Here is a 14,760-nt window from a genome sequence, read left to right as displayed (position 1 = left end):
AACAGTAGAGAACAATAATAAATATATTGAAGACTGTAACATAACTGTAACAGAGTAAAGACTATTACATCCCAAATTCTACAGAATTATAACAGTATTACGCAGTTCATTAAACCTGAATGACCTTTCTTCATTCTACCCTGTTTCGCCACTGAGATGTGCGTTTTTTGTTGCCGTGACCTTGACAAAATTCTAATCAAGAAACGTACCGCATCTCTTTACTCCTTTAACGTTCTCCTCCCCGTACTCAGCAGTAAATAACCTCCACCGAGTCCCCCCCTCCCGCTTCGCTAGCACCAACTCCCCGCTGCCAGCGAAGCGTCGGCGCAGGTCTGCTCAACACGCGCCTTGCTGCTGGCCGCCTTGGCACCCCCAGCAGCAGCCAAACGCCATCTCTGCCGGGGGTGCCCAGCCAGCGGGGTGCCGGGGGTGCGAGGGGCGGCCGGGGAGGAGCGGGTGCTCCGGCACCCGGCCCCGCTCCCGCCATTTACTGCGCAGAGCCAGATCGGGGCAGCTCTTGCGAGCCGTGGAGTCGGGACTGGCGGCTTCCCCTCCACTCGGCGTTTCGAACAGGTCACGCTGCTGCAGAACAAGCTGTGCAGACACAGTAGAAATGTGTGTCCACAACGAAACAGCAACATTGGTCATTATTTTTCAAAAATCCTTTAAATTGTGGTGAATCACTATTATCAATGAATTCACATTTTTGAACAGGATGATTTAAACCTACTTCAGGATAGTAAATGTAGCTCCTGCTCTCAGATCTCCATGAGTTGTTCTTCCCCATGGATTCACTTTAAACACCAAGTTAATTGCTGAAAACCACAAACCTAAAATCTGCTAGCAATCTTTAAAGCCAAACCGTGTACATTTCTTTTACTCCAAAATGAGAAAAAAGTATTTCTGTGTACTATTCCAGGGAAATGCAGTCTGTAACTATTATGTTCCTGCACTTGCAGAGATGATGAAGAACACCTTCTCAGCAATTGCTTTTTAGTAAAGCCTGCAACTAATGTATTGACCGTAAGTCCATGACGTGTTTTCTGAGGGCAGCTGCACAGCCAGTCCGGAGAGTTTCATTTGTCAAGTGTCCCAGCCATGCTAAAGCCAGGATGTACAATTAGACCACACCATATCCAAAAGGCCTCCTTCTCCCACCTCTCTTCATAAAAAACCCCCAAACTCAGAAAGAATCTGACAACAGCAAACTAGACCACAGTGTCTCAACCGCGGTGCTGTTATCCAGCTTCACAGGCTCCAGGAGCATCAGTGAGTAGCAAGCAGGTTCTGCTGTGGGTCTGAAACACACCTGCTGACAACGACGAGGAGCATTAGCAGTTTTCAAGGATTCTCTGAAATCTCTGTTTAGGGACTATTTTGTTTTCACCGTGTGAGTTCATTAAATGGAACATCTTCATAACGATTCTTCAGGACTAATAACAACAAAAGCCAGTAACCTCTATGCATCTTCTCAGCTATCATTTTAGCGCTGTGTTCACATAATTTAAATGATCCATTTAAAAGCAAAAAAAGCCCAATTCTGATAACATACTCATTAGTTGCTGCCTATGATGCTTACACAGAAATACTGCCTAAGCCATGGAGTCACAAAAGAGTAAGCAGAAGTGGCATGTGAAAAAGAAAGTAATACATGAAGTATGCATAACGGAACTATAGCCGCTTTAAAATCTCTAGAAATCTCTACTATTTGGAGAGGAAAGTAATAACATTAAATTGGCCGAAAGGAAAATTACTATTGACTGTGAAGACAGGTTGCATGGTCTATGGTTTGTAATGTTACTGTACAGCAGATTGAAGTTTCAAAATAGTATTACTCTTCTTTAAAGAGATAGACACAGCTAAATTAGGTGCTGCTTGCTGCAGTGAGGATCAAATGCAAAAAGAATCATATTTCATCAGACCTAGTCAACACCAGGAAAATAAATAGAAATATAAGAGGTATGCAGGCAATGATTCATTTTGATAATCTGGCCCCAGAGAGACACATAGAGACAGCACACAGATCTAAGCTTCCACCAAAAGACAAATAGGACACAGAGGGTGGGAATTGGGATGACAGTGTAGCAGAGGTCACATCGATTTTCAGCAGCAGTTTTCACACAGATGAGATAACCCTGGACTCTATTTGGCCCATTGTTCATATCCTACCTGTCCCAGAAGCAATAAATTTCCAAGTCCCAGAAAAAGGGCAGTAAAGAAGAAGGATTCTACTTATGACTTCTTATGATTAAGTTTTTGTGCTAACCAAACATGCTTTGCAGACCAAGGTCACATTGCATGTTAAAGTCTGTAATAGCTGAAAACTAGAAGCAGCATATTATGTTTTAGCGTATATGGGTGGAAACTGTCAAACCATTCATCATTTTTTTTTCTTTCTGATTGAAATCATACTCTGCAAAGATGAATGATAAATGCATTAGAAATCTATTTCAATCTTGTAATAGGTCTTCACATCTGAATGGTGTCTACATCTTGCCTGTATTCTGAATAAGTGCACAGTGAGGCAGAAATTTATTAGCTAGACTTCAGAAATCGTACTTGGTAAAGCAATTAAAAATGGCACGTGCTGGAAGCATTTGTTGTGGATTGTATCACATGCATGTCTTTGATAGAAAAAAAGATGTTGATTTAAGCATTTTGATTGCAAAGAACACGAAAAATATAAATGCTAAAAGCTGCACTCACACATGCAGTACAACAGAATACGCAAGAAATACAGCTAGGACAACTACGGCCTAACCAAGGACACCAACAACCCTCCTATTTACTGAAGCAAAGTGAGAACTACTTTTATTGAGCTTGTTTGTTAAACCTGCCATGCTTTATAATAGCATTCAGGAATCCATTTAGAGTGCAGACTTTTTATTTTAATTTCTAGCTGGCATCCAGATGAACAGACGAAAGCAAGAATTACACTGCAGAGAAAAGAAATACATGGTAAACACTAACAGTGAATGGAATATTATCCCAGAAAAGCACATGGAAATCTGCTAGGAAGCTTCTTGTTCTTGTTCTTAATTCAATGTTCTGAAGTATTTCATCTCCTGTCTTTGGAGATTGGAAAATGAAGCATCAACCTATGGACTAAACGCAGTGCTGGGAACACGAGGAACTCGAATTGCTCCCTGTATGACAGTGCATGGCCCAAACCAACCGGCAATTTTATTCGCCAGCTGGTTTATATTCTTTCAGAAGGCATGTTTTTAAACCCATCATTCATGCACCCGATAGACTTGACATGTCACATGCCTCTCAAAACAAGGTAGAAAAATTGAAGCTACGATTTACATCTTGCCTAACGTTAGTTAGACCATCACATTATTTCTACACAGGCACTTCCAAACTTTATCTTCTGGAGCTGTACGAGGGCTATTCATAAGCCTCACCTCAAACAGCTTATGGAATATAACTCCTGCATAAATAAATACATGGCATATGGAGAAGAAAGTTAAAGTTATTAATCTGTTGGTCACTAACCAAGACATTTGATCTCAGAAAGCCTTCAGACAGCATTAACATGATGGTTTTGGACATAGGCGGCAGCTGGGTCACTCCTTTCCCCTGCCTGTGGCATACAATTTGGAAACCTACGGACTAAAATGGTTTATCGCAATTATAATGCTTTGAGCTTCATCTTTGAGTGATGGGGATTACATTTAACGGTCCATAGTTACAAAGGAACAGCCTAGACACTCTGACGGACCTTTCTGACCTCTAATAAAATAAAACAGAGGATCTGCAAGGCCAGCTGAGTTGCACGTGCTACTCACCTCTGAAAATAAGATGATAAATTTGTACCTGAAATAGCATTATTTGCCCAAAGATCTTACAGAATCATCCAAACCAATACATCTTTATAGTGGCAAGAGGTCCCATGACTTCCAGTTGTGTATCTACTTCACAACAACAGTGATAGCCACTGGTGTCCATATGTGGGTATTTTGACAGCATTAGGGCCCAAATTCTCATTTTTGACTGCAAAAAGCAGTTGTCCAAGTAAGTGAGTCTTCTTTTAATTTTAAACCTTGGCAACTTCTGTGTTGCTTAACTAGAAACTAGCAGAATTTTTTTTCTTTGATAGGGAGGTCAGTATGAAAAACCTGTACGTAACCTGACGCATTGCTTATTTCAAATCTTTTATATCTGTAAGTGTGCAAGGACAGGGTTATCTGTCTTCAGCGACTGAACTCTGACAAACCTCCATAAACCTCTGCCTGCCTCCTTCTCCCTCGCTCATTGCTCCTCTGCCAGGGGCTGAGCCCTTCTGTTCATCAGTGAGACGAGAGCTACCTCCTCCTAACCTGGCCCCACTCAGACTTGGAAATTTACTGCTTTAACCTTGTGATTCAGGTGCCAAATTTGAAGTCACTGCTGTTTTTCTTAATTACAGTCCCTGAATGAGCAGGGTCAATGAATGCAATTGGGGAGCAGCTGATTAATCCAGTGCACTAGCTTTAAATCTGACTTTATTTCATTTCCAAGTGATTGATACAACTCAATCGCACGCAAGCATTTTTCACTACTGAGCTTTGCCATAAAGAGACTTCACTTTAAAAATCATATCTAACCATTATATATACACTTCCAGGCTGCCTTAAGAGCTTTTGGAAACTACCACAAAACAGTATGATCAACTACGCTCCGCTTCCCGGTATCGGCGTCCCAGCTGGTTCTCACCCATGCACTCTGAAATCATTTGATTTTGTTCTGAAGAAGAGTTTAATAAAACCTTTTTGTGGTTTTCAGCAGAGGGGGGAAATGCAGACCACGGCCGTTACATTTAGAGCAATGTGCTAGCTTAGGAAAAACCGAGTATTTGGAGTAGTAAAGAAAGAGCAAGCAACCGCAGAAGCGGCGCGCTCGCCACCTTCCCATCGCCTTGTTCTCGGGAGCGAGCAGGGTGTGCTTCCCCGAAGGCCGTCACAAAGCAGCGTTTGAATAGCAGAAGGCGGCAAAAAGCAGAGAAATGAAAATTTCACTAGAAAAGGCTGAAATCACAGTTTACAAATTGTCTTTATCTGTGCACTCTTTATCAAGAGGTGCATAATTATACAGCTTTGACATTTTCATCAATGTACTCTCATTAATAACACAGAAAATGATACCTATTTATAACTTCAACATATTTACAATATACTCTGATGTTCACTGCACACAGCACTGACAGTAAAAACACCTGAAAATATTTTATTAATTCAAACCTTAAAAAAAAGGACCCGAGTTAGATGAGATACTAGATTTGCAATAATAAAAAATGAAATAGCGAAACGCAGTAATTCACCAGCTAGACATCAGAACCGCAGCGTTTCGCTGCAGGTAACTTCAGTCTGAAGTTCAATATGTACAGACTAAGAAAAAGCAATACAACTGATGTCACCTGATGAAATTATCTTCATTAGGGAGAACCGCAAGTACAATTAAGACTACTAACAGATAACATAAAAAGCCTTCAAAAATGCTGTATTTTATATTCACAATTGCTTACAATTTATAGCTTGTCTGTGTTATTATTATACCTGCTTTCTCCTATGAGCTGCTCCTCAGGCAGGTTTTAGTAATCTGGATTCCAAAACAGCGAAAGGTGTTCTGAGCTTTAAGTTGCTTCTTCATCTACGTAGAAGCTTAATTGCTATCGATCTGCATTTTCCACATGGCAACTTAAAGTAACCAGTTGGTTTCAGCTAGCAACAGTACCTTGTCGCTCCTCACGACGACAAGAAGCATTATTTCTACTGACAATAGAGGAAAGGGAAAATGTGAACTATTCAACAAAAGGCTAGTAATAAAATTACTGTGGCGTGGAAGAAAGGAGGAAAATGAAAAAAAATAAACAAAATCCTCCTCATGGCCATTATCAAGAGGTTATACATTTTTTCTCAGCTAACTCTCCTCAACTTTCGCAAAGGTTTTTTTTCATGGCGATTTTTAAGCATCACTGTAGTCTTGACTATTCTTCTACTGAGATTTTAAACTGTCAGATGAGGATGGGTAAGAGGAACTTGCCAAGAAAAAAAAAAATCCTTCCATTTTCTTGGCGGATTCAGCTTTTCCTTATTAATGTTGAGATTATTTCTTCAACTATTTTGTTGCAAATATTTATGACTCCATATGGAACAACAGATGTTGTAGGGAAGGGACAGCAGAAAAGACTTCATTTTCAGCAATTACCCTGCTCCTTGTTGTCATACTGTAGGTGTTCCTAGTGCATCTATTTTACATACCACCCTGTCCTTTCACACGCTGCAAAAATGTCAGTTTGGATAATTAATGTAATAACTTTAGTCCAAATCACTTCCACAATATTCATTTATGAAAAGAAAAAATATAAATAGGACACAGGAGGAAGAAATCCGGAAGGAAGGGGGAAGACTGGAATTCCTTTCCCAGTCCTCTTGGACTATCTGATCCGGAATCAGTTCCTTGCAAAGCCGCATTAGGTCCTTCACACAAAATCTTTCCCTTTTTAACTGTGAGACAAAGTGACTGCCATGAAGCAGAGAAATCATACAAGAAACAGAAAACCAGAGCGATCCAAGGAGCAGTACAGTAAACAGTACAGTTCTTGCGTAAGAAAGGCGAAGACACGTGGGCTGGGTGTGACGGATCCATCGGGACAGGTCGGTGGTGTTCAGGCTGAAGAAACCTCTGGGAAGGGAACGGCCAGCCCGCCGGCGCCCGCTCGGCCGCGTCCTCGCGCCAGCTCCTGGCCCAACCCAGCCGCCATCGGCGAGGCTCCGCGTTCAGCCCGACGTCCCAGCGCCGCGCTCCCCGCAGCCGCACGGCGCCTGGGCAGGAGGCAGCTCCCGGCTGGCGGGGCCGCACACCGGGCAGCGCGGGCTGGCAGCTCCCCGCCAAAGCCACCTCCGCAGGTCTGCCGCAGGGCGCGGCGGCGGGCGCGTACGTCTGCAGGTGCGGTACTACCGACCGACGAGCACAGCCGCGGGACAAAAAAGGCCGCCTGTGCCTCCACGGTTAGGCAATCGCCTTCGTGTGCCACTCGTAATAAAAATACACAATGTGCTTTTAAATAATTTTCATCTTCTGCTCCCTTTATAGCAGTATTTGGCAGTATAACCAATAATTTGAAACAGATCTCATTAGAAAGATTCCGTTTTTCCCTATTCACCAAACCCACACAGCTCTATAAATGCTTCCAGATAGCTGGGAGCAGCGGCACCAAATTTTCACCAGCACGGCACACACACTTGTGTTCCCACCACTGCACCGGAAAATCTCCACCTGCCTGCTGAGGCTGCAAATGTGCCACCAGGAAAAGCCTTCTTCAAGTTGCCCTCCTGGTGCAGGGAACCATCCGAATGCCAGCTGTGCACGCGTTAGGTGCGTGCAAAGCATCGACTGCGTGCTCCGAGTGGCCTTGGTCCCCTCCCCACAGCCTGTGCTCCCAATCCTGGGCAGCACCCGGCTGGAATCAACACAATCGTCACCTTCTGGGGCCCAGGCAGTGAAGAGAAGTCCTCTCTGGCCACAAGCAAATCTAAAGGCATACAGAAGGGAGTACTAAGGAATGACGTTATGCCGTGACATCAAAGCCTCGTGCTCACCAGAACGGACTGGGAGCCAGCTGCAGGGCGCTGGGTGCCATCAGCGGAAGGCCAAGGAACTCCACACCTCAAAGTAAGTATGAACACTTTTGTAATGTGTTTGTCCTCTGTAGGATTATACAGTTAATACCATACAGAGATTATAGTTCTATATTATATGATTCATGCTAACATAGTAGTTACAACACGCAAGACACTTCTTGTCTTCACACGTTTGAAAGCAGTACCAAACCTGCATCAGTATCATTACTGCCGAGTTCCATTTCTTAAAGCACACGTACAACCAGCAGCTAAGTCTTCCAAATCCCTGAAGCAGGCGGAGTACTCCATTTCCTGGATATTCCTGGATAATTATTCTTGCTTTATTAAGGTTTATTTTACAACTGTGTAAAATAGGTTATAAAGGACAATTCTGCTATTATGTCCTCCCCTGCTTAGGCTTAATAAATATTACATTCCACACCATCCATTAAAGCCAAGCGGTGGAGAAAATAGGAGTGGTAGTAATCTCCTCCACAGACGTAAAATACCTTTAATAAAATAAGGATGTATAACAGTCAGGAACAAATTACTGAGGTCTGCTTTAATAAAATAGTACCCTTAAAGAAGTATTACTCTTCAGGTACTGACATTCCCACTGGTGATGCAGTGTATCCTTTCAAAGCAGTATAGCTTGTTAAAATGGCAAGAGATCTTTTTGCAATAGAGTGCTTGTGTCCAGGCAGATACAAGGTTTGTATAGAATGCATCCAGGGAGCCATAAAACTGGTGGGAAACATATTTCTCTGTGGTATTTTAGTACTTCGAAAAATTCAATCACTGGGAAAAAATGTTTTGCTGTAAACATCTGAAGAGCCTTATAAAAGCAATGGCTTCCCACAGCACCTGCTTAAATAATTTTAAGAGGGAGAATGTCTTTGCTCATCTTCTAAAACTTGTAGAAAGCTTCTCCTATTAATTTCCCTAGTGCTGTCAGGCCAGGGCACTTTTAATCAGAAATAATTATGAGTGCGACTGGGAGATGTTCACCAGCAGGAATTTTGCACTGTAGAAATCAGACAACTTTCAAAACCGATCACGAGGAGAAATATGATTGCCTTAACAGGAAAATATACCCTGAAAGACGATCGCTTTAGCAGTTTCCCTCTGAATGAATTATGAGTTCTTCAGATGTCAACAAAGTACTCTGCTTACATACCCTAGCGTTTGAATTCAGTTCAGTTACCCACTGATTTTATAAACCCCAATTACCCACCAGCATGAGAAATTCACCCCTTTTTAATTCACCTTCTAACTGCTCTAATCCCGCAGCGAGCAGCAGTTCGGTGCCGCAGCTGCTCCCAGCACGATTCCTGACACAGCCTGGCTGCAGACTCCCCCGGAAAGCTGGGACCTCGCCCCGGCTCCTCGGCCCCGCCACGCTGCCCGCAGCCGTCCCTCGGTGCCCCAGCCCTGCCTGCTGCCCACCCAGCTCCTGCCACAGCAGCCCGGCCCCGCACCGCAGCGGGCGCACGCCCGTCTCCCGGCCCAGGGCTCAGCCAGCCCGCGGTGCCGACACCTCCTCCAGGGATTAAAGGTTGCGGAACTGAACCCTAATGCTACCGAGCCAAACAAATGGTCAGATGGGGTTCACCCCAGTCCTCCTCCCCTCTTAGACTAAGAGGGCAAGTAATAGGCCCTCTGATAGAAATGTCGGCCCGGCGTATCGATATTACATCTTGGTGACAGAATGATTAGACTCACATATATCAGCATTACAGCAGCTCTCGGTCTGGAGAGCCGCATGTCCATAGCAACGTAGCACAGCTCCCTGCCACCAAATAATTACATGATGCTCTGGGGAAAGACAAGTTTTCCTAGCACACAGACAATCTATCAAAAGGGAAAACTCTCGCTGACCCAAATGGCAGCTGCGATCAGGGTACAAACGAAAGCTAACCACCAAGTAGTCCACATCCACTACTTTGCAACCTAATAGCTGTTAACTCTACTGCTGTCGCTTATCCTGAGCTGTCTGGAAAGATCGGATACTGGGGAAAGGACAGAAGGAGGAAAACTTCCTACGGAAAGCAGCAGCAGCGTATCTGACACTAATCTACCGCATCCCTCCTCCAGCCGAGCCGAGCGCAGTGTTCGGCTGCTGGGGAGGAGCGGCTGTGCTGCTCCAAGCCTCCCGCCTCGTCAGCAGCGATTCCCAGTACATACCCGACACAAAGCACCACTCGTCAGAGAAGTGGTAAATGAAGTATTTAAACCACAAGAGGCTAATTCCAGGGTCCTGTGCTTTCCTCTAAGGGGTTCCCAGTGCAGTGCAGGAGTACAATTCCCAGCAACCAGTCAACAGCTCTCCCTCCGCTCTTCCCTCTGCCCAAGCCCTCGAGCGCCTGTGCCATCACCCTGAAACAGCAAAATGTACGAAGTTACAGAATCACAGAATGACAGGGGTTGGAAGGGACCTCTGTGGGTCATCTAGTCCAGTCCTCCTGCCGTAGCAGGGTCACCTACAGCAGGACGTAGAGGACCTTGTCCAGGTGGGTCTTGAATATCTCCAGAGAAGGAGACTCCACAGCCTCCCTGGGCAGCCTGGGCCAGGGCTCCGTCACCCTCAGAGGGAAGAAGTTCTTCCTCATGTTCAGCTGGAGCTTCCTCTGCTTCAGTTTGTGCCATTGCCCCTTGTCCTGTCGCTGGACACCACTGAAAAGAGCTTGGCCCCATCCTCCTGACACCCACCCTTCAGATATTTGTAAGTATATATTAGGTCCCCTCGCAGCCTTCTCTTCTCCAGCCTGAACAAGCCCAGCTCCCTCAGCCTTTCCTCGTAGGAGAGATGCTCCAGTCCCCTCACCATCCTCGTAGCCCTCCGCTGCACTCTCTCCAGTAGCTCCTCATCTTTCTTGAACTGGGGAGCCCAAAATTGGACAGAGTAGCTCTGCTACAGCATGTGGCACACAGCAAACTTGGGCAGCTGCTCAGTCTCATGTCATTAATACCAGCCCAACATCTGCTGCAGCCAAAGCACGAAAGCTGGAGAACCGAGCAATGAAGATCCCCCCCCGCCTCACTGTCACGTGTACATACAGTCCCATTCCTCTAGTGACCTGGCGTTGCAAAGCCATCACTCCAGGAAAACTTTGAGAAGCTTCATGGACTTTTTGCCTCTGTATCACTATAATTTACGGTAGACTTCAAGAGAAACAAAAAATGCCACTGGCGTCATCATTACTAAATAAAACCTACTGAACAGATTTTTGAATAAATCCCTTGGACTCACATGCTTCTCAACTGAGAAGAAAACACAAACCAAAACAAATTACTCAGAAATCCAGTACTCCAGACCTCTCAGGCATTCACAAGCAGATTTCAGACCAGTCTTGGATTTGATCAGATGGCTGGAAAATCCAACTTCATGGAGCTGTCGCTGCCTGTGGCGTCTCGGTCTGGCAGCCGGCGCCGGGAGCGGCTCTGCAGCTGGTTCCCAAGGAGAAGCAGCGGGGAGAGCAGACAGCACCGTCTTCAGCACCCTCCCGCTGCAAGTGCAGAAGCTGAAGAAAACAGGTGTGACCAAAACCAAAAACACCTTACCCATATTCAGTAAAAAAGTGAATAACTAGAAAGTATCAACCAGCTGTGTGTGTATTTTCCTCCCAAAGACAGAAATAAGGCTCAGCACTCCACCGGTGCATCTGTCCATCTCGTGGGATTTCCACCAGGACATCTAGGAGCACGAACTTCTTTTTGCGTTTGTAAGTCATATCAAGAACTCTATAAGCATAAAACCCTGTAAAAATGTTTAGGCTTTGATTATTGCTACTACGACTTACGGCTCTTAGCAACCAAAGCATTTTCCTTTTAAAACTGGCTTACTCTCTTTGCGGTGCACGTTATATTTTCACTTTGGTTGATTCTCCCTCCTTGCTCTGAAACCGTGCATTACTTGTGAGAGTAGCTGGCATACCCATTCACGACAGCGCACCAAATGAAGCCCATTGAATCCCAAATGCAATGTACTTCATGTGCTAAAATCAATGCACATTGCCTGCTACAGTATCTGCCTGTGAGATTGAGGCATTCGCTCAGAAATTTCTATCTCAACAGGGTCTTTTCTTTTTTTGTAGCGCTTAACTGCCTTTTGTCTGCGCGTCTCCCTCCAGTGTCGCTCAGATGGCAAGCTTTTCTTCCTTGTGCAAACTCCTTTGGAAAACGCTGGATGGGCTGCAGCTGCGTACTGCTGTGTGAGGTCTAATGCAGTCAGGCAGTGCTCTACACGCGCTGAATAAACACAATGAAACAATCTTTTAACTGATTATTAAAAAGGCAGGGTTCTAGACTGAAAGTAGTAGTTAAAATCAGATTTAATCAGCTAGTTTTGTACAACTCTGAAAGGTGCTGATGCTCTACACACTGCCACGTGAGCTCTGAAGTCTTCCCAAGGGTTACTGCAGCCCAAGGTGACGCAGCCAGTGCTGAAGCTATTTCTGGGTGGTTGACGCAAACACGCAAGTCTGTAGCTGGTGAAAAACAAGCAGTGCATCAAAATATTAATGAAGCAGGGACCTTACCTGGAAAGGTATTTCCCCACATACCTCCTAAGAAATGAGGTAAAACACATCCCTTTCAAGAGCCAGTCTCTGTTTAGGTACCATGGAACCTTTGCAGCCCAGCTGGTCTCTAACAGTAAAATCCGTTCTTGCTTTTATGATGTATAAAGTCTGGATTTGTACTCTCTAGTAGTAAATACTGACTTAAAATCAATCTGCATTGCTTCTGACAAAGGTATCTAAGTTGGATATGCAGTCTAGAACCATAAAAAGTCTCCTTATATGACTTTTTAAAACCAACAACTCTTAGACAGCGCAACTAAAATTTTTTTTCGAAGTCAGAATGTCAGAAATAATAGTAATACAGAAAATCAAGTAACTGGTAATCCAAATAATTGTGGATTCAAAAATAGGTGCCTCTGACCCTCCACAGGACACTGCTTGTGGAATCAGAGATATTTTGAAGGCCTATTTGAAAGTCTGGGCAACGATTAATCTGAAATGAAATCCACAGTCTAAATTCTTTATACCAACAAACGTACTCCGCTGACTGCACTTCTCTCTGGCACTCTGGGAATCTATGTGAAAAAAATGCACTGGGAAGCAACTTAATTTTTTTTTTTTCCCCTCAAACAAAAAATGCCAATGTTGTCCTGCAAGCTAGGTTGTAAAAGCCGGTAACTTTTGTTAAGTGGCAGCACGAAGAACCTTCATTAGCTCGAAGCACACGGATTATCAATCAAACGAGAAATCAGCATGGAGCAGATGAAAACGGCGAACTGCTGTAATTACAAATGATGTTCCGTGCACGATTGTGTCTCAAGAATTGTTACAGGATGCTGTAGAAAAAAAATCATTTGTATCCACAGTCCAGAATAATCTGGTCCATTACAATGATGTACTTTGGAGCCGAAACGTCATTTGTTATGTTTCACATTGTTTCTGTTCTAGCCGCTGAATCTATATTTAGTTTTATTTTTTAAAAAGGATGCATTCGCTTTGGAGAACTGACTGCTTATATGAATATTTCAGTTTTGCTTGCAAGTACAAGGAAAAAAAACATGGCATAAACTCCAGCTACAAGTTCCCCAGAATGCCTACCGAGAATAAATTCTGTGTTTATTTGTATTTCATTTTCCTTGAACAACTGCCTTTCCCTTGGGTATTTATTAAAAGCATAAAAAGAATGAGTCAAATTTGCTTCTCGAAAACATCCATTCAGCACTGTCGAAGCTTGTAAAATTGCACTAGGCTAGCCAAGGGGAAAATTTTACTCACTATTTAGTAAATGTATATAATTTTTTTTCTGGTTGAAAAGACTTACTATTTTATCTTTAAATTCTCTGTCTGCTCCTGCTTATCAAAGAAGTAACGCAGCTGTTTTGTTAGAAATCTGTGACCTCACAGAGGAACAGATATGATGCACACGCTCCACTCACTCCTCCAGTTGCGGGTTCCTTGTGGCAGTCCTACAGCCGCGTTCCCATCTGACTTCGTGGAGACTCGAGCAAAGATTCCATCAACTCCACTACACAAAGAACTAGTCACATTTTCTTCTGTAGCATTTGCCTAAAGATTCCCATAAATAATCTTCTTTGACCTACATTCTAAAACCCACAGACTGAGGAAGCGCTCGCAGCGGGACGGCGTCAAGTGAACTTGGCCACTGGGAAGGTCTGTTCTCAGTGCAAGGCTGGAGGAGCATTTCTGTGCCGCAAGCACTGCGTGACAGAGACGTCCACTTTCACAGCAACTAAACCAGCAAAATCCACAAAAAATGGAATGGAACAGAAGCTACCAGCCGGGCTACGACCACAGCTGAGATGGTTCACAGCGCAGCAGCCAAGCTGTCTCTGCACAGTGCCTGTCCCACCTCCCGCACCAAGCTTCCACCAGACCATGCTGGGCCACCCAGGGCTGCTCTTCACCTGCCAGTGCAGGTGTCTTAGGACTGTCTTGACACCACACAAAATAAAAAAACCATTTCCTGTTACAGCAGTTCACATCTCCCGGTGCAGCTGACCATCACCATGGTTTCTCTATGGTTTGATTATGTCTTTTGCAACAGAGCTTGCAAGAAGTCACTCGACACGAACGCTGCAGCACGCAACTCACACTCCTAAATGGAGTCCATGGCCAAGCGCAGGGGTTACTGATTCTTGCCCACTACTCCCCAAGAAATTACAGTTTATAGCTTGTTAGTAGAAAAATGATGTCCTTAGGATCTAAGCCGATGTTTTCAGAAATATCATGGATCATCGTTATTGCCAGCGTAACAAACCCCCCAAAATACACCCGCACGTAATGTGACCATTGCCCTTGGCAGCACCATTAAACCAGGCAGTGAACTACTTCAAATAGCGGCGAGTGTTAAACATTAGTTCTGCCTTAAGTAGGTGGATTTTAACAGTCAAATGTGCACTGCAGTCTATCTGAACATTAAAAGCACCTTTCAAACTTAATTTTACAGAAATGTTAACGACCAGAACCAACTACTGAAGGCAAAAAAGAAAAGTAATTATTTCAACAGATGAAAGGAAACAGTAAATTAACACTCTTGTTTTAAAAGGCGGCTCGGTAACTTATCTGCTTTAAGGAAATACCATTAACTGAAGGTACTATGGATATTTCACTTAACG

General features: G+C 44.1%; 1 protein-coding gene across 3 annotated transcripts in view; it reads right to left on the bottom strand.

Annotated features, from left to right (window-relative positions):
• Positions 1–14,760, bottom strand: part of DACH2 (dachshund family transcription factor 2) — a 315,305-nt gene that overhangs the window by 19,055 nt on the left and 281,490 nt on the right. The gene's annotated exons all lie outside the window — the stretch shown is intronic.

This window comes from Opisthocomus hoazin, chromosome 14, assembly GCF_030867145.1.
Source record: "Opisthocomus hoazin isolate bOpiHoa1 chromosome 14, bOpiHoa1.hap1, whole genome shotgun sequence".
In the NCBI taxonomy this organism is placed as follows: domain Eukaryota; kingdom Metazoa; phylum Chordata; class Aves; order Opisthocomiformes; family Opisthocomidae; genus Opisthocomus; species Opisthocomus hoazin.
Note: the sequence above shows the minus strand (reverse complement) of the source record. Positions and strands in the feature narration are given on the sequence as shown.